This window comes from Ursus maritimus, unplaced genomic scaffold, assembly GCF_017311325.1.
Source record: "Ursus maritimus isolate PB19 unplaced genomic scaffold, ASM1731132v1 scaffold_7, whole genome shotgun sequence".
In the NCBI taxonomy this organism is placed as follows: Eukaryota; Metazoa; Chordata; class Mammalia; order Carnivora; family Ursidae; genus Ursus; species Ursus maritimus.
The window spans coordinates 66,708,377-66,735,455 of NW_024426885.1; the positions used below are offsets into that span (position 1 = coordinate 66,708,377).

The 27,079-nt window shown below is 40.6% G+C and overlaps 1 long non-coding RNA gene across 2 annotated transcripts in view; it reads right to left on the reverse strand.

The window, feature by feature from the left end:
- Window positions 1–27,079, reverse strand: part of LOC103661866 — a 61,480-nt gene that overhangs the window by 18,816 nt on the left and 15,585 nt on the right. Inside the window, exon 3 of one of the 2 annotated variants that reach the window (XR_568291.1) lies at window positions 15,283–15,511. The exons of the other annotated variant lie outside the window; for it this stretch is intronic. This is a non-coding gene — a long non-coding RNA (uncharacterized LOC103661866). Of the gene's footprint in view, window positions 1–15,282; window positions 15,512–27,079 lie in introns of those variants that run through there. 2 annotated transcript variants of the gene reach the window in all.

Genomic DNA, 27,079 nt, shown 5'->3' on the forward strand with positions numbered 1-27,079 from the left:
AGGGATTAAACAGAAAACAACAACAACAAAAATTTGAAAGGATAAATAATTCCCAAAGCTGGTCTTTGAAGAGACAGATAAATGGCTAATTTTCTTGAACCTAATTTAGGAGGAAAAAGGAGAGAGGGAAAGAAAGAAGGAAGAAGGGAAGGAAGGAAGGAAGGAAGGAAGGAAGGAAGGAAGGAAGGGAAGGGGAAGGTACTCTCTAGGGGAAATGGCTGATTTTCAATGAAGTACATAACAACAAAATTAAGAAGAAATGGGAAACTTACATACACAATTATCACAGTAGAGACAGGAAATGTGAATAAAGATTTATCACTAAAAGAGTTACTGAAAACTGATGGCTTTCAAGTTGGGTTCTATCCAACCTTTAAAAAACAGATAATCCAGTAATAGTTACATTATTCCATACATAGAAAAAGATGAAAGGTTTTCTAATTTATTTTATACAGGTAACACAAAAATATGACAGAGTATAGAAAGAAAAACTATAGTCTCATTATGAATATAAAAACAGAAATTATGATACAATACTAGCAAATAAAATACAACAATGTATCAAAGGAAATACACTATGACCAAGTAAATTTTATTCTAGAAATGCGGGGGTGGTCCAAATATCAAGAAATGTATACATGAAGTTGATTGCAATGACAGATTAAAAGAGAAAATCCATGTGGTCGTATCAATAGACTTTGAAAAGGTTAATAAAGTTCAGCCACTATTTTTCAAAAGAATTCTAAATAAGATAAGAGTAAGAATCAACTTAAATATGTTACAGGCTGTTCTTAGTCTCATTCGCTATTATCCTAATAGCAATTCTGAAACCATTTCAGTTACCATTGGAAACCAGACAAGGATGCCAGCTCTGCCATTTTCCTTGAACAGTGCCTTGGAGGTTTTAGCAAATGCAATCAGGCAAGAAAATGAAATAATTGGAATACATATTAAGTGAGGAAAAGTAAAATTGTCTCCTGCTGATGACATAATCTTTTTTATCCAGGTAAGGAATTTAACAAAGTAGCTATATGTAAGATAAGTATACAAAAATTAATATGCTGCTTTTCATACAAAGAAAGAAATAGTGAAAAATACTTTGTTCATAACAGTGACAAAAACTATCAGTGTAAAACTCACACAAATAAATATAATGGTGAAAGCATTGTATCTATCTAAAGAAAACCTTAAAATGTATTTGAAAGATATAAAGTGAGTTCTAAATAAGGGAAGAGATATATCTTTTTATGGATGGGAAGATTTAATATCCTAAAAATTAATTCCTATCATTATTATGTAATTATATAATTTCAATTAGAATGTTGACAGAATTTTCTTCACCCTGAAATTGGATAAAATTATCTTAAATTTCACTTGGAAGAATGTATAGCTGAGAATAACCAAGAGAAATTTGGAAGAAAAACATGAAGACTTGTTTTTCAAAACGTCCACACATAGTTAAAACTTATGTACTCAGATCAATATCATATTGACATAGGAATAAGCAAATAGATCTGTCAGACAGAAAAAAAATGGTCCAGAAGTAGATTTTCATTTCAAATGAGAATTTAATATATGACAAAGTTGGTATGTCAATGAGCGTGGAGGTTTTTTTCTTTTGTTTAAAGATTTTACTTATTTATTTAGAGAGATAGTGAGAGAGAGAATGCAAACAGGGGGAGGGGCACAGGGAGAGGGAGAGAATCCTCAAGCAGACCCCACCCCGAGTGCAGAACCCAACGGGGGGCTCGATCTCCCAATCCTGAGATCATGACCTGAGCCGAAATCAAGAGTCGGGCACTCAACCGATTGAGCCACACGGGCGCCCAGAGCACGGAGCTTTTTTTAAAAGAATATTCTCAAGTTGTTAACATGAAGTATCATTTGAGGGTTGCAGGGAAAAATTCATGCAGCTGAAGGAGGAAGAACAAAGAGGAGGATTAGGCAAGTATATTTAACGGTAATAATAATTGAAATAGCTAGCACTCATATAGGTCTTCGAGGTATCAGACACGGACAGATACACACATATTTGTAGATGTATTCTCTCTATACATATACACACATATACTCCCTCTATATATGCACATATATACATATATTTATATATATACTCTCTATATACATACATATATTATCTCTATATAAATTTTAAATACATGTATAAATTAAATATATAAACATTGTTTTATATCTATTGGTGTGTGTGTGTGTGTATCCCAATGGGATAAATACTATTAGATTCTCTTATGGACCCATTTACCAGATGCTGAAACTGAAGTACAGAACGTAAAGTTGCCAGAGTTCACACAGCTAACAAGTGGTAGAGTCAGGATTCAAACCTAGGCACCCTGGATCTGGAGTCCATGCTCTTTATCATACGATGCCTCCTAAAAATAAAAGGGCTGCATGAAAGACAAAGAGTGTGATGGGCATGACCCTGATATGAGCACCTCCTTAAGTTCTGCTACCTAGCCACCTTGTTTGTCCCACTTTAGTCCTAGCCCTGCCATTTACATAAATTCATTTATATATACATCTGTGCAAAAGACAGACTGTGATCTATATTTATGGACCTGTAGGGAGACACATGATGCAGACAAATGGAAAGGGCAAGTTACAGTGTAATAATTGGATTTCACTGAGAACAAACACATACGGGCAACAAAATGTTAAATAGGGAGCTGTGTCCTATATGTTCGATTGGTAAATATCAGAGGTCAAGAGTCAGTTAAATAACAACCCTTCAAGGAAGGTATTAAAAAGTTACAAAACTGGGGAGAACTCATGAAGAAGGGGAGGATTTGTAAAGTGATTTCTTGGGAGAAAGCTACCTCTGTGCGAGTCCCAGTCCCCCATTTCAAGGCGAGGGCATTGAGAGGGTCATCTTGTCTGCCTCATACCCAGGGAGAGCCAGCTTCAACAGACCCTCAGGGGGCACAATTATCTGCCTCCAGAAACTGAGACGCACACACTGGCCCCAGCACATGCCCACACAGCCTCAGCGCTTGCACAGTAGCAGAGAACACCATTGTCATTGTATTTTGTGTGTAGTGCCAAAGCCACTTAGGGCCTTTGGCCATCGGCCTGGAGGGGACATGGCAGAGGGAGAGAGAAGAAAGAGAAGTAGCTGGGAAGAACGTGCAGCCCTCTAGGACGGGGACCAGGGTGCAAGAAGCCCGGGGACCAGATGTGGCGCCTACAAGAGGAATATGGCTTGGAATCTTTGAAATGGAATCCTGTCCACGAGGTTGTTTCCAAAGTGAGTGGTCCCTTGTTGCAGATGGTCTGTGTGGATGGCCGGCTAGGAAATGAATGCTGAGGGGAGGTGGGAACAGCATCTCGGGGAAGAAGCTCGCCTGGGCTGTGGGGTTGCAGTCACATGTGTGAACAGGGAGGCCTCCCAGGAGCCTACGGGGTGCTCTAGAGATCGAGAGGCCACTTTAAACACCCACCAGACCAAGGGAGCAGTAGCCAAGCACACCAGCCAAGTAAGAACTTCCTCCAGCCCTCTTTGCCTTCCTGCCTCCCACCCGAGAAGGATATGAGCTGGGGGAGAATCAGTAGATCTCTGTACTTTGAATTAATAATGTATTAAACAGGATATTCTGATGTTTTTATCAGACACTGAGTTTTGCCACGTAAAATGACTAAGACTTCCTATTTCTACATGAACCCAGCACAGCCACGGGCCTGCGGGAGTCTCTATCCATTAGGAGGGGACAAAATTCCTCCCCTGGATGCATTTTAAAGGGACAGTGGAGGAGGAAAGCCGAATATGCTTAGACCATATCCCACAGGTCCTGCTTATACAATGTCCCAGTCACACAAACAACACTTTGCCTTATACAGCTCCCTGAAGATGTGTGCATGTGTCGTATGAAGGGGGGAGTGCAGGAAGCTCTAAGCCAGGATGGGAAGACCAGAAGCCTTTAGGGGGACACAGCAGGGTGGGGAGGGAGCAAGGGAGCATAAAACAGAAGGTGCTGAGGTGTAGGGGGAGGGAGGTGGGGGGCTGAGCACTCCAGCAGGCATGCTGAAACCACTTCACAGGGTTGCTCAGTGCCAGACCTGTCAGTATTTACAGAACTGTGGACAGCCCTGAAGCCAGGAGCCCCGAGATTTGCCCGACAGCTTCCCAGTCTCTGTCAGCCCTGTCTGAGAACTCCTGTGTGCTCAGGGTCTGGTCTTCCTGTCTGTGATGGCAGAGCTGACAGGTGTCCTGATGAGGCCAGATCGAGAAAGTCCTCTCTAAATGTCCTCTACACCCCTCAGCACCTTGGTTTCTAGCACAGACAGCACTTTCTACATTTTATTAAGATGTTATACTTCATGTCTCTTTCTTAGAAACAGAAAACAAGTCCCTTAAGGGATAAATCATACTCATCCTTGCATATTCAATAGTTTGCTCATGGGTATTAATAAATATTAGTTGCACTAAAATACACCTACACAGTTTCCTTGCTGGAAGATTCTAAACTAACTGAGTGACAGATGACAGTGAGGACCCTTGTTTATGGCTGAACTTTCCGGGACAAGCCACAAGACCACAGAGCTCTGTTCTACCTCTGACTATCCCAGAGCCACGTGGGCATTTGCTCACGTACCCGTGTTAGTTATGTTACATTGTGTCCCCCCTCCCTGAGAATGTAAGTCCAAGAACGCCATCTAATTTGTCTACTGGTATCCCAGAACAGTGCATGCCAGGGTTAAAAGAAGGGCAAATAATGGGTGGATTTTTTTCAAATGAAGGCCCATTCATGGCTTGCCCCAACGGCCAACAAGATGTGGTCCTTACCCTCAAGAATGCCGCCTTCTGCAGTGGGGGTAGCAAGGATGGAGACAAACAGGTAAACAAATCATTATGGAGCAGACTAGTATCTTAGGACAGCAGAGGTTTTGAGAGAGGAGAGCTGAGCACCTTTGTCTCCAGAGTGATGGTGTGGGCAGGGTAGGAGAGGTTTCAGATGGGAGGGAACCACAGTGGCTGACAGGTGTTCAACCTATCCCCTCTAGTTCCATGCCCAGAGTCATGCAGACTTGGGGGCCCTCCCTAGACAGAGGGGACAGCTCTGTGCTGTGATCTGAGGTGGCTACAAAGTCCAAAGTATCTCACCTCTGGACTGCCACATGGCTGCAGATTTCCTGCTGACTTGCTCATTTTTCTGGTCACGACAGGAAGAACACCGCTGGAATAGTAATTCTCCCTGACCAGGCATCTGGAATGCAGTCCGCGGAATTGGAAGCTCAAGCCAATAAAGATGTTGGTGATTTCTGAGAAAACTGCTAAGGAGCAATGTTAGGATTCTCCAACCGATAGGTGTCTTATTCTTTTTCTATAATTCTGTAGTTATCTTATTCTATTTATATAATATATAAAATATAATACATAGCTTTAAATATTCATGCTAGGTTGATGGTTTGCTAATATGGAATTTTAGGTTGAAATTATTTCCTCCAAATTTTGAAAGCGTCACTTTAGTTTCTTGTAGCTTCTGGAGTTGCTGTTGATATGGCTGAGTCATTTGGATACCCTCTCTTTTGAATGTGCCCAGGTTCTCCCCTCCTGTATGTATGTAGAATCTTCTATTTGTCCCCAGTTCTGAAATTTCTCACGAATACACTGGGATGAGTGTTTATTTTCATTCATTGTGAGGGGTACCAGATGGGTCATTTTTTTTTTTTAAAGAGTTTATTTATTTATTCGACAGAGATAGAGACAGCCAGCGAGAGAGGGAACACAAGCAGGGGGAGTGGGAGAGGAAGAAGCAGGCTCATAGTGGAGGAGCCTGATGTGGGGCTCGATCCCAGAACGCCGGGATCACGCCCTGAGCCGAAGGCAGACGCTTTAACCGCTGTGCCACCCAGGCGCCCCACCAGATGGGTCATTTTAATCCGGAATTTGTGTTTTCCACTTCTCTTTTTCTCTACCTTCTGTAACATTTCTGTAAGTCTATCTTCAAGCCTTTCTACTGAGTTTTAATTTTCTGCTACCATTTGTTTTTGTTTGTTTTAAAATTTTATTTTCTGGTTTTTTTCCATGGGGGGGCAACTTGTTTCTATTTCACAGTTTCAGTATCTTCTCCATATCTCTGATGGTATTAGAGATAATTTTTTGAATATTTCCCTTTCTTAAAACCTGCATCCTTTAAGCTCTACTGTATTTATTTGCTTGTTTGCATGCTTATTTGTCTTTTGTGATGCAAGCTTCCTGATGTCTGCTACTCCTTGTCTGCTTGCTGGCATTTAAGAGCAAGGACTACAAATCTGGTTGGCAGTTCTGAGCTTGTGGGTGGGCTTGTCCGTGGTGGGCTTACTCTCTGGCTGAATCATTTCAATAAGAAAGGTAACTTGTTAGGCAATAAAATCCCAATGCTTTGTGCTAGCATTGAAGAGGACACTTACCTGAACTGACTGAACAGAGTTGGAAAGGGTGTTCAGGACTCTAACTGCTTCTTGAATAGGCGCTCAATCATTATAGCATCCTATGTCAGCTGATACAACCAGGTGTACCTGGTACCTCTAATTCCTGAGCATTTTGAGGATTGTACAGTCTAAGCCAGTTACTTTCCCAGCTCGCTCGATTGTTGGTTTAAAAGTTATCCTTTCCTAGACCTTTAAACCTTTTATTCCTCCCCACTTCCAAAATTTTGTTGGCATTGCCTTCTCTGCGGTTCTTCTTCTCCTTCTGGGGAATTATGTTTATGTTCTAATTCCAGACTCTGCTTTCCAACTGTGGTTAGAAAAAAAAAAGTCTCCCCACAATGTCCACATCCTAATCCCAAGAGCCTGGGAATATGTAGTTTAAATGGCAAAGAGGAATTACAGTTGCAGGTAGGATTAAGTTTGCTAATCAGTTGACCTTGAAATAGAGAGATTAACCTGGATTATCCAGGTACGCCCAATGTCATCAACAAGGGTCCTAAGAAGTAGAAGAGGAGGTCAGAGTGATGCAACATGAGAAGGGATCAATGTACCATCTCTGGCTTTGAGGATGGAAAAGGGAGCCCATAAGGAATGCAGGCAACCTCTAGAAGCTAGAAAAGGCAAGAAAATGGATTGTTTTCAGGGCTTCCAAGATGTCATAAGGCCAGCCAACACCTTGATTTTAGCCCAACGAGACTTGCATTGGACTTCTAACCCACAGAACTGTTAAGATAATACATTTGTGTTGTTGTGTGTTTAAGCTGCTACATTCATGGCGACTTGTTACAGCAATAGGACACTACCACACAAACCATGACAAATGAACTCCATTTGTGTTACCTTCTATCCATAAAAAAAAAAAAGAAAAACTGGACAAAATAAATGAAACTACTGTTTTTAGACATTGGAAATAGTAGTGCAGGACTGTGATCCCTAAGCCACGGTACACAAAGTGAGCCCTGTGTTTGTTCTAGCTTTCTGCCTGGAGACCATCTGCAGCCTGCAGTGCACGGAGGGAAATCCAGTAGTGTCACGAAGTTGAAGAGTCAGAAATCAGTGTTTGAAAGAGGACAAGGAGCCAAGAATCTGCAGGACAGAGTACTGGCAAGGCCAGAAGCTATATGGAGAAAGTCTAGGAATCTGCGCAGGGATCCTCTTGGAGTGTAAGATTGCCAATCTTCATACAAATAGGGTTAAGCTCCATTAGGCTATGCAAAACCAACTTTTGGGGAAAGAAAAAATCCTGGGAAGCTATAAATTGGGCAATTCCCAAAATTCATACAGGAATCACACAGGCAGGAAATCATTGAGTCCCTGTAAGTGGAGAAACCTAAAAGAATACATGGGCCTTAAAATGAAAAGCTTTTGAGAGTGAGACTAAACTAGCCCTGGAACAAAAGATATTCTAGATTCACTAAAAAATAAAGCCAAAAAGCAGATCCAAAAAAATCAAGTTCCTGAGGCACCTGGGTGGCCCAGTTGGTTGAGCAGCTGCCTTCAGCTCAACTCATGATCCCAGCATCCTGGACTCAAGCCCCGCATTGGGCTCTCTGCTCAGCAGGGAGTCTACTTCTCCCTCCCCCTGCTCTTGTGCTCTCGATTGCTCTCCCCCTACCACTCAAATACAAAAATAAGTAAATACAAACTCAAAAAAAAAAAAAATCAAGTTCCTTATCTTTGGAGCAGATCTAAGTCTAAAGCATAAAGTTCACAAAGTAAAGCATTGACTAGCAAATGGGTGGACATGTGAAGAAGCAAGAATAGATGATCTAAAGCCAGGGAGAAAAAATAAGTTAGTAGAAATGGTCGACAGAAATGACAGAAGATGGAAGTGGCAAAGATTTTAATTACTTACTTGCACATTACAAATACATAATTTAAAAAATATAAACAGAATGAGGAGGGAATTTAAAGACATAAAAAATGGATTGAACTTTTAAAAGCTAAAAAATAGTGTCTGAAATGAAAATTTCAAGTCAGCTGAAATAGCTCAGTTGGGTGAGTGTTAGACTGAAATGAAAATTTCACTGATAAAAATTAATGGCAGATTAGACCTGGCAGAAAAAAGTTCAGTGAACTTGAAGTCAGAACAACAGAAGACCATCCAATGAAATACAGGGAGAGAAAAAAACTGAAAACAATGAACAGTGTGACTCTTGGCAAATTAGTATCACATACAAATAACTTCAGAGAAGAGGTGGAAGGGATAGAAAAAATGCCAAGATTTTTCCAAATCTAATGAAAGTTATAAACCCACAGATCCAAGAACAAGGAAACCCAAGGAAAACAAACACAAAGAAAATCGCACCAAGGCACATCACAATCAAATGGCTGAAAATCAGTGATAAAAAGAAAATATTAAAAGCATTCAGAGAAAAAGGACACTTTACACATGAAGGAATAAAGATAAGTAAGAACTACTGCAGATTTCTCATTAGAAATCACACAAATCAGAAGAAAATGAAATAGTATGTGGTAAAATGCTGAAAGAAAAAAAATGTCAGAGTTCTCTACCCAGAAAAACATCTTTAAAAATTGCAGGTGAAATAAAGATTGTTTCAGATAAACAAAAATTTCAAGAATTCTTTGCCAGTAGACCCATACTACAAAAAAAAAATGTAAAAGAAAACTCTTCAAGTAGAAAAAAAAATGCTATGCCAAGTTAAAATTTGGATCAATACAAAAAAGGGCAGGAAGGATGCATTTAAAAGTGATCTAAAAAAACTTTGGAGAGTGATTGATATACCCATTTCTTTGTAGTAATGATTTCTTAAGTGTATACCGGTGTCAAAACCTATCAGTTGTAATTTTTTTTTTTTTAAGATTTTATTTATTTATGTGACAGAGAGACAGGCAGCGAGAGAGGGAACACAGCAGGGGGAGTGGAGAGGAAGAAGCAGGCTCATAGCGGAGGAGCCCGATGTGGGACTCGATCCCGGTACGCCGGGATCACGCCCTGAGCCGAAGGCAGAGGCTTTAACGACTGCGCTACCCAGGCGCCCCTATCAGTTGTAATTTTAAATATGTGAAGTTTCATGCATATCAGTTATGCTTCAAAAAAGATGTAAGAAAAAGTCATAGATTTGGAGAAAATATCTGCAACACACACATTTGAAAAATAATGATATGGAATTATTCCTTACAATGGAACACCAAGAAGACAAAACAGCCCTTTGCAAATGGGCAAAGGTCAGACAGACATCTCACACAAGAAGATAGAGAGGTGGCACAGCACATGAAAAATGTTCAACGTCATTAATCATCAGGGAAATGATCATTAGAACCACAAGTAGTTACCACTACACACTCTTGAAAATGGCTGAAACTCAAGAGACTGGCCTCACCAAATGTTAGCAATAAAACAGAACTAGAATTCCTGTACAGTGCTGGTACAGCCACTTTGCTGTTTCTTTAAAAGTTAAACATATGCTTACCATATGACCCAGGTTACCTTATGACTTCAACTTACTTAAGAGAATGAAAATCTATATCCACACAGATACTTGTACATAAATGTCTTATAATAGCTGAAATTTTCAACAACAGGTGAACAAATTTGGTTTATCCACACTATGATATCCTATTCAACAGTAAAACAGAAGGAATGACTGACGTATGCTACAACTTGCATGAATCTCAAACCCATGCTGAGCAGGAAAAGCCAGACTCAAGAGACTTCATATTGCAAGATTCCTTCGATACGAAAGTCTCAAAAAGACCAAACTAACCTATCATGGCAGAAGGCAGATAAACAGTTTCCTGGGTACAGAGTTATTGGTGGATTACCTGTCAAGAGGCAGAAGGGAAATTCCTGGGTGATAGAAATATTCAGTATTTTGAATGTGATGGTGGTTATAGCAATGTACAAATTTGTGAAAACGTGTCAAACTTTATAAAATGGATGAATTTTATTGTATTTAAATTATATCTCAAGCAGGTAATTTTTAAAAATTCTTTTATTGTTTCTTTAGTAAGGTTTAGGAAGGGAAAGAAACAATATGTGCATTTTCAATTAATTAAGATAACTACTATCTTAATTAATAATTTTTTGGTAATTTTTGAACCATCCCTATAGGGCTTGGCTGCTTGTTGAGTACTCGAGTACTTATATAACTCTTAATATTTTTATACTACTTCATAAGTTACAAGGACTTTCACACATATCTCATTTTATCTTCAAAAATACCTCGAGAGATTTGGCATTGATTTTTTGGATATGACACCAAAAACATAAGAAACAAAAGTAAAAATAGTAAATTGGACTACATCAAAATTAACAACTTCTGTGCATCAAAGGACATAATCAACAGAGTGAAAAGGCAACTTACAGAATAAGAGAAAATACTTACAAATCATATATCCAATATGGTGTTAATATTTAGAATATTACAAATCATATCTCTGATACGGGGTTAATATTCAGAATATATAAAGAATTCCTACAACTCAACAACAAAAAGACAACCTGATTTTAAGATGGGTAAAGGAGTTGAACGGACATTTCTCCAAAGAAGATATGCAAATGGCCAACAAGCATATAAAAAGATACCCAACATCAATAATCCTTAAGGAAATGCAGATCGAAACGACAGTAAGGTATCACTTCACATCCATTAGGATGACTACTAGAAAGTAAACGTTGGTTTGGATGTGGAGAAATCAGAGCCCTTATGCACCACTGGTGGGAACATAAAATGGTGCAGCCACTATGGAAAACAGTATGGCAGTTCCTCAAAAATTAGAAGTAGGATCACCATATGATCCAGCAAGTCCACCTTTGGATATGTACCAAAAAAACCCCGAAACAAACAAAAAACAAACAACCTGAAAGCAGGGACTCTAAGAAGTACTTGTACACCCATGTTTACAGCAGTATGATTTATAACAGCTTAGAGGTAGAGAAGCAATCCAAGTGTCCACCAATGGATGAACGGATAGACAAAATGTGAGATATATGTGTGTATATATATACACGATGGAATATTAATGCCCTAAAATGGAAAGGAATTCTGATATATGCTACAACATGGGTGAACCCTGCCTGCTAAAGGAAATAAGCCAGTCACAAAGACATAAACTATATGATTCCACATGTACAAGGGCCCTAGGGTAGTCAAAATCATAGCTACAGAAAGGAGAACGGTGGTTTCCAGGGTCAGGGTGGGAGGATGGGAAGTTAGTGTTTAATGGAGATGGAGGGTCAGCTTTGAAAGATGGAAAGAGTTCTGGAGATGGTGATGGTGATGGTCACAAAAAATGAGAATGTGCTTAATGTCTCTGAACTGTACACTCAAAAACAGTTACGATGGCACATTTTATGTTATGTGTATTTTAGTATAATTTTTTAAAAATACCTTGAGGGGGACACCTGGGTGGCTCAGTGAGTTGAGAGTCTGACTCTTGATTTCGGCTCAGGTCATGATCTCAGAGTCATAGATCGAGCCCCATGTCAGGCTCTGTGCTCAGCATGGAGTCTGCTTGAGGTTCTCTCTCTCTCTCTCTCTCTCTGCCCTCCCCCTGCTTGTGCACATGCTCTCTCTCGCGCTCTCTCAAATAAATAAATAAATCTTTTTAAAAAAATACGTTGAGGGGCATCTGGCTGGCTCAGTTGATAGAGCCTGTGACTCTTGATCTCAGGGTCATAAGTTCAAGTCCCACATTGAATGTGGAGCCGGCTTAAAAAATATAAAAGAATAAAAAATACCTTGAAAGGCCGATTTTCAGTACTATTGTACGAATGAGAAACAGTGGCTCGGAGATGTTAAACAGCTTGCTGGAGGCTTTAGGCCAAACTGGTAGCTGGGCCTGAATCAGAACCCAGATCTCAGCATGGGCTCTGCTCGTTTCCACTTCCTCTTGAAGCTGGCTTTTTAAAAATTGCTCAATTAACTGCAGAGGGAGAGCATGTCTCATAAACATTTCCCAGGCGGGTGAGTCACTGGGTTTCACTTTCACTTTCTTCCACCCGCACTCTTCAAAATGGCCCTGAGCCCACTCGCGGCGCTCTCTTGGACAGCACTGCGTGCAGGGGGTTACTCTTCCCTGACTTTAAACTGTGCTTCCAGAGGGGACAGACCATATGGCCGAAGGGTCCGGATTAGGGTCCCCAAACTGGGAGATGGGATGGACCAGTGGACGGCTCAGTGAGAGAAGGGGAATCTCGAGACCCGGGCAGGCGTGGAGAGTACTGTCTTGCCTGCCGGCTGGAGTCTTAATGTCTCTCTTCTACAGGAACCTTATTAAAAAGCCTTAGGGACACATTTCTTTGTTACAGGTAGTTTTCTGGTGTCAGTTCAGAGCTCCTTACCTTGTACCCCAGTGTCTAAATCCCATGCTGAGTCCCGGCCTTTCGCCCTCCTGGCCACCCTCCGAGAGTTCCCTGTGACTGTTCTAGCATCTGCTTGGTTCAGTTCCCAGCTTCACCCTGGAACTTTCTGGTTCTGTTAGGCAGCCGCCACAGTGAGCCGAAGCCATCCTAAATGGTCCATTCCTCCTCACCCACACGGACCAAGTCTACAGGCCACCGGGCCCCTCCTGCCCAGGAGAGAGGAAGGCGTTCCTGGGCTCCAGGCCGGCATTCCCAGGCACCAGAGCCTGGCTCTTCCTTCCCAGGACTGTCCCCAACTCCTCCTCTCTTGGGTTTTCCGGCCAACAGTCCCCAGGCTAAGGATCTTGAAAAGCGACAAGACCCCCCCACCGCCCTTCTCATGAAATGTTGATGCACCCAGAGCTCAGCGACTCCCTTCCTGCGTGTTCAGTGATGGTGACAAGATGCCACTCCCTGCTCCATGTCACTCCAGGACACACACAGGTCCTCCTCCCACTTCATCAAGAGCTGGTTGGGGGAACTTGCCACGACTTCAAAGTGCTGACAAGCATGCGCACCTTCTCTCCCCTTCTTTCTGTCCCTACACTGATGGCCTGGTGTTAGGACTTGGGCTTAAACAATTAGCTTGTATTTCAAAAACATACCAGTCTCCATCAGGAGAGAGAATAAATGGGACATTTTATGACCATAGCACATATTTGATGGGGACTTTAAATAACTTACGGCAAATACCCAGCCAGACACAATCACACAGGCCTGCAGGTGGGGATTTGCCCAAGGGGCACTGCTTTTCCTGAGCCACACCCCTCCACTCAGAATCCGAGGACCGGGAGATGATTAATTCACCGCTCTTTGAAGTAAATGGGTCCCTCACCCAGAGCTCCCAGGCCTGCTGAGTTACTGCGTCTTCTGAAGGGAGATTGTTATTCTGAAAATATAACAAACGTTACCCTTTCTCCCTTGGGAAGTCAAAATTGTCAATCTTTGGCATTGCTAAGGGGGTGGGACTGCAAGCCACGAAGTCGCCCAGACCCGCTCCAGCTACTTAGGCAACACCAGTGACTAGAAGCTTCCAATGGTTGTTGTTGCTGCTCTCTCCTCTGAGAGGCTCTAAGCGGCTGCTTCCTGCAGTGGGTGGCTCCCCTGGCCTGGCAGATCTTCTGGGTGCTAATGAGGGGAGCTACTAGCAGGGCCCTGCTGCGGCCCCCCGCGTCTGCAGCCTCCGTCACCCGGGCTAAAGCAATGCCCACACTTCTGTGTCTCTGCCACATCCTAGTAGACACTGACATTTTCTTGTCAATTTACAATAGGGAAGAAATTCTGACATCCCACCACACAGGCCCCAGCCAGACTACCCCCTTAGCGTTCCCTTCTTGTGCGCTGTGGCAGGACACAGGTGTAGACACTGCCTTGTTTCCTGAGCTCTGCCTCCCCTAGTGTCCCGGGATGGGGGCACAATCCACAGATGCCTCTTCATAACCCCCTCTGTCCTCCCATCCCCTCACCGAGGACACAGGATGCTTGTGTAATCAGGGCCAGCCCGGTGCTTGTTTTTCCAGAGTTCCCCAAGTTAAACACCGCTGGTGCCCAGAGTGCATCAAGCTCCCGTGATCTCTGCAACCAAGGCTCAGGAGAGCCGCCAGCCAGAGAGCTGACGCAGGGGGCAATCTTCCCCGATGCTCTGGGCTATCGTGGTTTTTCTCTTTTCTTCTCAAGAAGAAACATAAGATCATTTAAAACACACAGTTTAATATTCCAGGGCCTTGCTACCACACAGAGCAACAGTTCCAAAATAACTCAGCATCTGTAATCCATAATTTATCATCCGAATTTGTTGTGTTCAATTATTCATATCCTGCAACAGTGTGTCCCCAAAGAGGCAAATGGACTCAAAAGAAAGCTCACAAAGTGCAGAAGATGGAAAAATAACCCAAATATTGCCATGAAGCTATCAAGATAGAGTAGGGAAGTACAGGCTGCAATCAGAAGAGCTTCCTAGAAGACCTTTTTCCAAGACCCGACAATGTTGTCATCTGCTGCCGTGTTTTCTTTCAAGCGCCAGGGCTGGTGGTGGGCATACATCAGTTTTTATTCCTAGCACAGGTATAAGCACTGTTTTGTCTAGTCGTTTGAGCGGACAGAATTCAATCCGCATTTCTACAGAAGTTTATTAATCATCTGCAACCTGCCAGTCACTCTGTTTGATGCAAAAAGATGAATAAGATACAGCTGTTGGCCCTGCGGAACCTCCATGGCAGGCAGGCACCAGAGGACCTGAGAGGAATTTGGTTCATTCTAAGCGCCATAGGAGACTTTAGAAGGATTTGAGAAAGAATAGTTTGGGTTTTTTAAAATATTTTATTTTATTTATTTATTTGACAGAGAGAGAGACAGCCAGCGAGAGAGGGAACACAAGCAGGGGGAGTGGGAGAGGAAGAAGCAGGCTTCCAGCGGAGGAGCCTGATGTGGGGCTCGATCCCAGAACGCTGGGATCACGCCCTGAGCTGAAGGCAGACGCTTAACGACTGCGCTACCCAGGTGCCCCAAGAAATAATAGTTTTTAAAAGATCCCTCTAGATACTGTTAGGGGAATTGATTTTCCGGAACAAGAGTAGATAAATGGAAAAGTGTTCAGAGGCTGCTTCTGTAGTCTAGGTGGGAGCTGGAGGTGACGGAGCAGGAAGGATTGCACAGGTGCTAACGTGGGAGCAGATGCGACAGAGAGAGCCTTGCGTAGTTGCTGCTGGCGTGCATGTGCTGTGGGAGGAAAAGAGAAGGGTCAGTGTGATTCCCGGATCTGGGCCCGAACACTTGGATGAATGATGGTGCCATTTGCTGAGAAGGAAACAACGGGGGAGGATGAGTTTCAGGCGTGAAATTAAGCTCTGGTTTGGACGAGTTCGGTTTGAGCAGCTTATCAGTCATCCCCGTGGAGAGGTTGAGGTGGCCATTGGGTGTGTACCAATCTGAGGCTCTGGAGAGAAGCCAGGCGTGGAGATAGACATTTGGAGGTGGCCAATTTATGGATGACATTTAAAGTCCTAGGAACTGAGAGTATTAGAGAAGAGAAGAGGTCTACGGACTGACCTTTAGACAGGTCCAACGAGCACAGGAAATAAAGGGGAGGACAATTCAGCAAGCTGCCAGCTCCCTTTTAAGATTTCCTGAAAGTGCCATCCAGCAGCTCAACAACTTCCACGTGCATGTCACGTGCGGTCGCGCGCAGTTAAACACACTGTCGTCCCGAATGATCGGGAATGAAGAGGAGGAGAAGATCTGTTGTATGGGGACCTAACAGTCCCCTCCCCTCACCAGTGGGACTCTGACACCCCTGTTCTGACCCCTTTGCCCACCTGTCCCTCACCCAAGTACAGCTGCCATGCTGTAGTAGGAGAGACAGGGGTCGGAAGAGGCAAAGGAGGAAAGCATTTCAAGACTGTCAAATCTCCCCAAAGAGAAGGCACTACGACAGAATATATCCAGTGCCTGGCCCATTGTGGGACCCCAATGAACAGCTGAGGAAGCAAGGAAAGAAGTAAGAAAGGAGGAGACAAAGAGGTGGGGAAGCAGGGAAACAGGGTCTAGACAATGATACATAATTTTTGTAGATTTTCTTGGCAGAAGAGCACAGGACCTGGAGTCGGGAGACTAGAATACATGTACCAGCTATAGGCTCATCATTTATACAACATTATACAACAATATTTCTAATACTGATTCTGCAATAAGGTGGGTACTCTGACGTATTACCAGTGGCGTTGTGAATAGACACACCCAACCAGAGACGCAATGCATCAATATGAATCAAGAGTCCACAAAAATGCATATTTTAACCCATTTCTGGGTTTCTATTCTAACAAAACAGCTCCAAATATTCTCAAACCATCTGTATAAATATTGAAATAGCCTGGGTCTCCAATGACGTTGTAGGAGAATGAGGCATTAATTGTTTAACCACTGTCGCTCAGTCTCTATTACTAGCATCTGGACACAATTCCTAACTGAAACCAAGGCAGGGGAGTCTGGCTACTTTAGACTCTTCTGGTAGTCAGGGACTTCTGGTGGAGATAGAGGAAAATAGGAAAATAGCATGTAATAAGAAATGAAATTAGTCCTGCTGATCTTTTAGGGGAAAGTGAATAATCAGTTCTAATTTTAGTTTCCAGTGTGACATTGATAAGGAGAGCTGTGTAGTGAGAGGATGCTGGGAAATGGATATCTTCCCTAGAATAGGGGTGCTTTCAAATGATGCAATAGGCACTGGTAAGAACTCTGGGGGGGGGGGTGACGCCATGAACAGAAAAGGCAGGCCAATGTGTATAATATACATTCTGATTATAACTGTGCAGAGATAGGTGATTTTTTTTTTTACCTTTGGAGACTTTTACAATGTTTTTTATTAAGCTATAATTTACATAAAGAAAAATTCACTTGTTTTAGTGTACAACTGTATGAGCTTTTTGACAAATGCATACAATCATGTAATCGCTACCACAATCAAGATATAGCACTGTTACCTCTCTCCATCGAGTTCCTTCATACACTGTAGTCGATTCTCTCCTTCTACTCCGGTCCCAGCCACAGGATACTCCGCTTTCTGTCCCTATAGTTTTGCTTTCTCCAGAACATCATACAAATGGGATTATACAGGATCTAGCCCTTTGAATCTGGCATTTCTCACTTAGCATAATGCACTGAAATTCACCATTTGTTGTATGTTTGTTTCTTTTATTTTTGTGTATCATCCCATTGTGTGGTGGGACTATAATTTGTCTATCCATTCACTAGTTAAAACACTTGAGTTTTGAGATTTGGCAGTAAATAAACAATAAATGTTGATATGCAAGTATTATATTTGGTAAGCGCGTGTTTAACTATAAAAAAACTTCCAGACTGTTTTTCAAAGAAGCTATACCATTTTGCATGGTCACCAACAATGGATGAGAGTTTCAGCTGCTCCAAATTCTCACCAACACTAAATATTGTCATGTTGTTGTTGTTGTTTATAGTCATTCTTAAAGCTGTGTCATGGTATCTTATTCAATTTTAATTTGTATTTTCTTAATGATTAATGGGGTTGAGCATCTTTTCATGTGCTTATATGTCATCTGTATATCTTCTTTGGTGAAATGCCTACTCTAATCTTTTCCCCATTGTGGGGTGGGGATTGCTTTCCTTCTTATTGTTGAATGTTGAGAATTCTCCATATATTCTATGTACTATACCTCTATCAGATATGGAATTTGTCATTGTTTTGGCCAAGTCTGTAGTTTGTCTTTTCCTTCAACATTTCTATTCTAAAAACTGAAAAGGAAAACTCAACACTCTACAGCTCAGCCCTAATTCCAGTTCTTTAGAATGAGCACTCAGCCTTAACAAGTTAGACCACCCTCCTCCCCATGGACATTCTGGGATAATGTCAAGTCTTTCCCTTAAATCAGTGGCACTTTGAAATAATCATGACTCTCCTACTCTCACCCTTCAAGAGCAAAGTTTTCTGGAGCTTCTGAGGCTCTAGCGTCCATAAGGATTAGAGTTTCTTCTGCCTGGGTGTCTTGGGAGCCTCTTGGTCTCCTCTTTGACTCCCAGGCACAGGGCAATCCCTGGTATTAACTTAGGGAACCACCACCCTGAATTTTCCTTATTCATTCCCTTGCCTTTCTTTCTTTAATTGCTGATGTATGTATCCCTTTAAATACACTGTGCCACTTTTGAGCGACTTATGCATGGGACACAGGCTTACTGCAGGAGTAAGAAAGACCTAATTGCAAGACTACAGAATGCTTCTACTCCCCTAACAGCTCACCACCTCAATAATGCTCCTAAGTAAATAGAACAGTACTACTAAAAACTGAACATTCTTAGACTTTATTTAAGAAGTCTTTAAGGAAACCCAAAGACAATAGAGGAGACAGAAACATCAGAAGAAATTTTAGCCTCCAACACCTACAACCACAGCAAATAGTAAACACAACCTAATCCCTAGCCAGATAAACATAAAACATCAAACTAACGGCCTATTGACCTCAGTTCCTTTTACACAATACAACTTGTCTGACTTTCAGTAAGAAATTGTAAGGCATACCAAAAGACAATTTATAGTTTGAAGAGACAGAGCAAGCAACAAAACCAGACTCAGATACAGCAGGGATATTGGAATGATAACACGAGGAATGTAAAACAATTATGGCTAGGGACATCTGGCTGGCTCAGTTGGTTAAGCACCCAACTCTTGATATCAGCTCAGGTCTTGATCTCAGGGTCATGAGTTCAAGTCCCAAGCTGGGCTCCATGCATGGAGCCTATTTACACACACACACACACACACACACACACACACACACAATTATGGCTAATATGCTAAGGGCTCTAATGGAAAAAGTAGACAACATTCAAGAATGGATGGTAATGTAAGCAGAGAGATAGACATTATCAGAAAGAATCCAAAGGAAATGCTAGAAATCAAAAACACTAGAAAAACAAAGAGAAATATGCTAGAGATGAAGAATGTCATTCATTGATAGGCTCATCAAGAGACTGGACACAGGTGAAGACATAATCAGTGAGTTTGAAGAAATGTAACAGAAACTTCCAAATTGAAATGTAACATGTAAAAAAAAATGTAAAAGACTAAGCAGAATAAGCAAGAACTTGGAGACGATTAGAAAAGTTGTAGCATATGTGTAATGGGAATACCAAAAGGAAGAGAAAGAAAAGGACAGAAAAACATTTGAAGCAAAAATGACTCAGAATTTTCAAAATTAATGATAAACACTGGATTACAGAACCAGGTAGCTTGAGAAATACTAAGGATAATATAAAAAACTCGAGACCTTGGCATATCACATTCAAACTGCAGAAAGTCAAAGACAAAGAGAAAATCTTGAGAGAAGCTGGGGCGGGGGGGGGGGGGGGGGAGACTTNGGGGGGGCAGCAATCTCACTTACCCAGAAGCACAGATAAGAATTACACGAGAATTCTCTTCAGAAACCGTGCTAGCAAAAATGGAATGGAGTGAAATATTTAAAGTTTTGAAAGAAAAAAAAACCAGTAATGTAAAATTCTATATCCAGTGCAATTAGTCATCAAAAGTGAAGAAGAAATAAGAAACCTTCTCAGACAAAAAAAAAAAAAAAATTGAGAGAATCTGTCACCAGTAGACCTGCCTTATAAGAAATTCTTTAAAGAAATTCTACATAAAGAAGAAAGATGATATTGGTCAAAAACTCAGATCTATATAAAAGAAAGGAAGAGTGTTAAAGAGGAATAAATGAAATAATATAAGATCTTTAACTTTTCTTATTCTTAATTGATAATGGATAACAGGTCATTCAAAACAATAACAGCAATAATGAACTCAGTGATTAAAGCTCACAGATAACAGAAATGAATAGAGCAATATTATAAGTTATGAAAGGGAGGAATTGGGAACACTTTTGTAAAGTATTTACACTATCTGTGAAGTGGTATAGTGTTATTTGAAAAGAAGACTTGGATTAATGTTGTAAATGTATATTGCAAACTCAAGGGTAACCACCAAAAGGGGTTCGTAAAAATAAGTATAATTGATATGCTAAAAGAAGAGAAAACATGAAATCTATACAATGTTTGATTAAAACCAGAGAAGGAGAAAAAAGTAGAAGGCAGAACAAGGAAGAGGAGAAGGAGGAGGAATGAAAGAGGAGGGGAGGAGGAGGAGGAGGAGGAGGAGCAATGAACAAGGGCAATGAATAAAAAACAGTAACAAATATGGTACATATTAATCCAACTATATAAACAATTATTTAAAACACCCCTGGTCAAAATATACCAATTAAAATCAGACACTCTGAGTACATTTTCAAAATGCCCAAATACATTTTTTTCTACAGAAACCTACTGTAAGTATAAAAAACATAGACTAAATGGAAAGGTATGGAAAATATATACCATACTAACACTAATCAAAAGAAAGTGGGAGTGACTTTATTAATTTCAGACTAAGCAGACTTCAGAACAAGGAAAGTTATCAGTATAAAGAGAGTCATTGCATAAAGCGGTCGATTATTCAAGAAAACAAAATAATCCTTATTGTGTATATGCCTAAAAACAGAGCATCAAAATACATGGGGCAAAAACTGATAGAAATATACAGGGAAATATATGAATCAACTATTATAATTGACTCCCTTTTATTGGTAACAGATAGATTATTTGGCAGGAAGAAAATCAGTAGGGTATAACTGAACAACACCATCAATCAATTGATTTAATTGAAATCTGTAGAGTATTTCATCCAGCAACAGTGAACTATATGCTTCTCAAGTTCACATGGAACATTTACCAAAATAGACCATATTCTGGACCAAAACACACATCTTAAAGAATTTGAAAGAACATAAATCATACAGGATATTCTCTCAGAGCACAATGAAGTTAAACTAGAAATCAGTAACAGAAGGATAGCTGGAAAATCCCCAAACTTACAGGTTACAACATACTTCTAAATATATATGGGTCAAAGATGAAGTCTCAAGAAAAATTTCAAAATATTTTAAACTGAATGAAAATGAAAATATAACATATCAAAAATTGTGGTTTGCAGCAAAAGCAGTCTTTAGAGGTAAATTTGTAGCATTGAAAACATATATTAGAAAAAAAAAAGAAAGATTTAAAATCAATAATCTAAGCTTCCACCAGAGGAAACTAAACAGAAAAGAGAGAGCAATTTAAATCCAAAAAAAGAAGAAAAAATTAACAAAAGTTAAAGCAGAAATCAGTAAATTTGGAACAGGAAATTAATAGATAAAATCAACTAAACCAAAGGCTGTTTCTTTGAAAGGATCAATAAAATTGATGTTTCTAGCTAGGTTAGCAAACAACGAACAAAAAATGCAAAGACACAAATTACTGTCAGAAGTGAAAGGTGACCATCACTACTGATCCCACTGATATTAAAAGAATTATTAAGGAATATTATGAACAACTCTTTGCCCACAAATTCAATAACCTGGATGAAATAAACCAATTTCCTGAAAGACACAATCTGCCAAAACTCACACAAGGAGTAACAGATCATCTGAATAGGTCTATATCTACATAAGAAATTGAATTAATAATCAAAAGCCTTCAAAACCAGAAAATACCAGATACAAATGAGATCATGAGTGAATTCTACCAAATCTTTAAGGAAGAATTACACCAATTCTCCACAATTTCTTCAAGAAAATAGAAGCAGAGGGAATACTTCCTAACTTATTCTATGAGATTAGCATTACTCTAATGCCAAAACAAGACAAAGATATTATATACAAAGAAAGGAAAACTAAAGACCGATATCTGTTATAAACATAAAAAAATGGCCAACAAAAAGTTTTCAAATCAAATCCAACAATGTATAAAAAGAATTATATATCATGACCAAATGGGTTTTATTTCAGGTATGTGAGGTTGGTTTAATGTTCAAAATTCAGGGCAATCCATCCAATACAATGTCATCCATCACAACAACAGGCTAAAAAAGAAAAATCATGGATCATATCAATAAATGCAGACAATATTTAACACTGCTCATGATTTTTAAAAAAGGAAAACAAAAACAAAAAACTCTGCAAAGTAGGAATAGAACAGAATTTGATAAAGAATGTCTACCAAAAATAATCTACAGCTAACATGATATGGTGAGAAACTAAATGCTTTCTAACTAAGATCTGGAATAAGTCAAGATGTTCACTCTCACCCCTGCTATTAAACATCATACTGGAAGTTCTAGCTAATGCAATAAGACAAGAAAGGGAAATAAGAGGTATATACATTAGGAAGAAAGAAATAAACTTGTCTTTCTTTACTGATTAAATGATTGTCCATATAGAAAAACCCAAAAAAGTCAACAACAAAAAACTGAAACTTTAATCAGTTTTCATATTACCAAATTAATTTACAAGTCAATTGGTTTCCTATACACTAGCAAAGAACAATTACATTTTGAAACTTAAAACACAATAGCATTTAATTAATACCAAAAAAGAGCATAAGTCTAACAAGATATTATAATACACATATGAGGAAAACTACAAAACTCTAAAGAATGAAATTAAAGAACTAAATAAATGGGGAGATATTCCATGTTCATGGATAAGAAGACTTAATATTATCAAGATGTCAGTGCTTCCCAAATTAACCTATGGATTCAAAGCAGCCCCAGTCAAAATCCAAGCAAATTATTTTGTGTATATCAACAAACTGATGGGTATTAAGGAGGGCAAGTATTGCAAGGAGAGCTGGGTGTTATATGCAAGCAATGAGTTCTGGAAGCCTACATCAAAAACTAATGAAGTACTGTATGGTGACTAACATAACATAATAAAAAAATTTTAATTAAAAAAATAATAATAAAAATAAAAGTTATATAGAAAGGCAAAAGACCCAGAATACCCAACACAATATTGAAGAAGGACAAAATTGGAGGACTGACCCTATCTGACTTTAAGACTTACTATAAAGCTCCTGTAACCAAGACAGTCTCATATTGGTGAAAGAGTAGGCGAGTAGACAAACACATCAGTGGGATAGAATAGACAGCCCAGAAATAGACCCACACAAATATAGCCAACTGATCTTTGGCAGGAGCAAAGGCATTCCAATGGAGAAATGATAGTCTTTTCTTCAAATGGTGCTGAAATAACTAGACATTCATATAGAAAAATAAATATAGACACAGAACTAATACCTTTTACAAAAATTAACTCTAAAATGAATCATAACCTATATGTAAAATGCAAAAGGATAAAACTTCTAGAAGATAAAATAGGAGAAAATCTAGGAGACTGTGGGTTTGGTGATGACTTTTTGGATACAATACTGAAAGCATGATTCATGAAAGAAAGACTTGATAAGGTAGACTTCATTAATATTAAAAATTACTGCTGTGCAAATAACATTGTTAAGAGAATGAACAAGCAAGCCACAGATAAAGAAAATCTTTCCAAAATACTCATCTGATAAAGTACTGGTATCCAAAATATATAAAGAATTCTTAAAACTCAGCAGTAAGAAAACAAACAACCCAATTTATTTCTTTTTTGGAAGATTTTATTTATTTTAAAAAGAGAGAGAGCACACAAACAGGAGGAGGGAAAGGAAGGGAAAGGGGAAGGAAGAGAGAGACTCTCAAGCAGACTCCACGCTGAGCATGGAGCCCAATGCGGGGCTCGATCTCACAATCCTGAGATTATGACCTGAGCTGAAATCAGGAGTTGGACACTTAACCCACTGAGCCACCCAGGCACCGTAACAACCCAGTTTAAAAATAAGCAAAATACCTAAACAGACACCTCACTCAAGAAGATATACAGATGGTTCCTATGAGAAGATTCTCAACGTCATGTCATTAGGGAAATGCAAATTAAACGAGATACCACTACATACCTATTACAATGGTTAAAATCCAAAACCCTAGCAACACAGAATACTCGAAGGGTGTGGAGCAACAGGAACTTCCATTCATTGCTGTTGGGTACAGCCACTTTGGAGCACAGTCTGGAGGCTTCTTACAAAACTAAACATGCCCTTACCATACTATACAGGAGTCGTGCTCCTTAGTATTTACCCAAAGGAGTTGAAAACTTATGTCCACAGAAAAACCTGGGCATGGATGTTCATATCAGCTTTATTCATAATTGCCAAAACTTGGAAGCCACCAAAAAGGTCCTTCAGCAGGTGAATGGATAAACGAATTGTGTTCTATCCATACAATGGATTATTATTCAGCAATAAAAAAACAAGAGCTATTTCTCCGGAAAGGAAGGGAGGGATCTTAAATGCACATTGCTAAGTGAAAGAAGCCACTCTTAAAACGCTACATACTGTATGGTTCCAACTCTAAGACATTCTGGAAAAGGCAAAACTCTAGAGACAGTAAAAAGGTTGGTGGCTGTTCAGGGGAGGGAGAGACCAACGGCTAGAGCACAGACCATGTTTAAGGGAGAGGAACTATTGTGTATGACTCTGTAATAGCAGGTACGTGGAAACCCAAAACCAAAACTGCTCTAAAAAATAGTCTATTCATTTTTTTTTAAAAATACAGAATGACCTATTTAAACAAACTCTCTTAAAAGAGAAACCCCTCTCAGGGTGCTTGGCTAGCTCAACCAAAGAAGAATGAGACTGTTGGTCTCGGCATTGTGAGCTTTGAGCCCCACGCTGGCTGTAGAGATTACTTAAATAAATAAAAACGTTAAAAAGAGAAGGGGGGGACACCTGGGTGGCTCAGATGGTTAAGGGTCCACCTTCAGCTCAGGTCATGCTCTCCAGGTCCTGGGATTGAGCCCCATGTCGGACTCCCGGCTCAGGGGGGAGTCAGCTTCTCCCTCTGCTTCCTCCCTCTACTCATGCTCTCTCTCTCTGTGTCTCTCTCTCTCTCTCAAACGAATAAAAAAAAATCTTTAAAAAAGAGAGAGAAACCACTCCCTAGCTTCGTTTAGCCATAAAGACCTCAAATAGCATCTAATTCATCACCTTCGTTTTATCAATAAAATGAGCAGATATTTTTATGAATAAGTACATTGTTTTACCCTGTAATTCACAATTGGTCAGAGGCAGAGCTAGGACCAGAATCCAACTTTTCTGGCTCTTAGCCCAATTATTTTCTTCTTGAAACATTGGAAATTGCACATTTGATGTTTGCATCGTTTTTTAAGATCTACACCCACACTTGGGGTTCCAAGTTGCGAGAAATAGTGACTGACTCCACAGGTTCAGCCTCCCTCGCTTCTCTTCACTCCAACAGCCACTGAGTGCTGTTTGCACGCTGGGAGCGCTGGTCTGGACCACTCAGCCAGAGGCCCTCCCTGTACCAAGTATGGCAACATTTACCAAATACACTGCTGTCAGTGTCCACCACTGCAGGCCAAAGCCAGGGTCCCAGCTGGTTTGTGAGGCTACGTGGAACAGGATTTGTCAAACAAAAAAACAGAAATAACTCCTGACATGTTCAAGGAGCTCCCAAGATGAATTCAGAGAAGTCATGGAGAGGGCCCGGGGCCAGGGCAGAAGACACTCCATTTCTAATCTTGGCTCAGCCACTGTTTAGCTGCTCTGGGCTTTGACGTCAAAATATAATTGAAGGATTCCATATGTGTTCACTGAAGAGCCATGTTCCTCTCTGTGGGAAGTCATCTTCTTCAACCAATGTGCTGGACATGAAGCAGAGAGGTAACCGTAGGAAAAGTTAGACCTGGGCATGTTGCCTTCCAAATGAGGTTGAAGATTCATTCAAGTATCCGTTCTTCTGTTGACTAAATATTTCTAGAGAGCTGGGAATATACATTCTGAACCCATGAGACATTCTAAATAGTTCTCAGACACAAATAATCTAGATTAAAAATCCTTGGTAATCATCCACAGTGCTAGTCAAAAAGCAGGTTGTTGAAGGCTGGACTCCACAGCGAGCAGACGCTGAGTGGGTGTTTGGCATGTGGGATGTGTTTGAAGGAGTGCCCCTGGTGTCAGCACGATGGCTGAGAGGGGAGGAAGCAGGAGTGGGCAGAGGGAACATCAGACTCGGATTTGAGCCCAAAAACAGGCTCAGCCAACCGCACAGGGAACCCTGAAGCTAAAGTGACCCTTCAGATCCATCCCATCCCCTGTCCTGGCAAAACTCATCGGTCACTGTACGTAGGCTGCCCAGGGAAGGGGCTCGATTTTTGTGAGGTGTCTCTCCGCAGCTGAAATGGACAGTTGAAGGTGGCTTCTGTGGCCTGCCCAGCATCTGGAGGACAGACCCATCATGGAAGGAGGTCTGGGCGCACATCTTCGAGCCTGCCATACGGGCACTCACTCAACATATGCTGAAGGAATGACGACTACTTTGAAAATCTTATTATTTTAACTAAAACTTCCATTGTCCAGAGTAGTTCAAAAAATGTAGTCTCCTGGCTACAACAGAAGTCCTTTCCTAAATCCAAGAGATTTCTTTAACCTTCCTTATGAGGAGGGCCTATCAGGGTTTGTAAAGTCTCCCAACTAGATCCATACTTCTCTCCTTCTGTGCTTTTCGCCTAGAGACCAGCGAGCCAACCTGTTCCATCCACTGTGTTATGCAGCCTGCTGCTAAAGTTAAACATCCTCTCTGCTTCTGACTTATTGACCATGAGCACTGTCCCCCGTGGTCATCTGGCAACATCTAGTTGATCTCTAGGTCTTTTTTTTTTTTAAGATTTATTAATTTGTTTATTTGAGAGAGAGTGTGTATGCACGAGCAGGTGGGGGGCAGAGGGAGAAGGACAGAGGGGGAGGGACAAACAGACTCCCAACTGAGCCACAGCCAACGGCGGGAGGGGGAGTGGG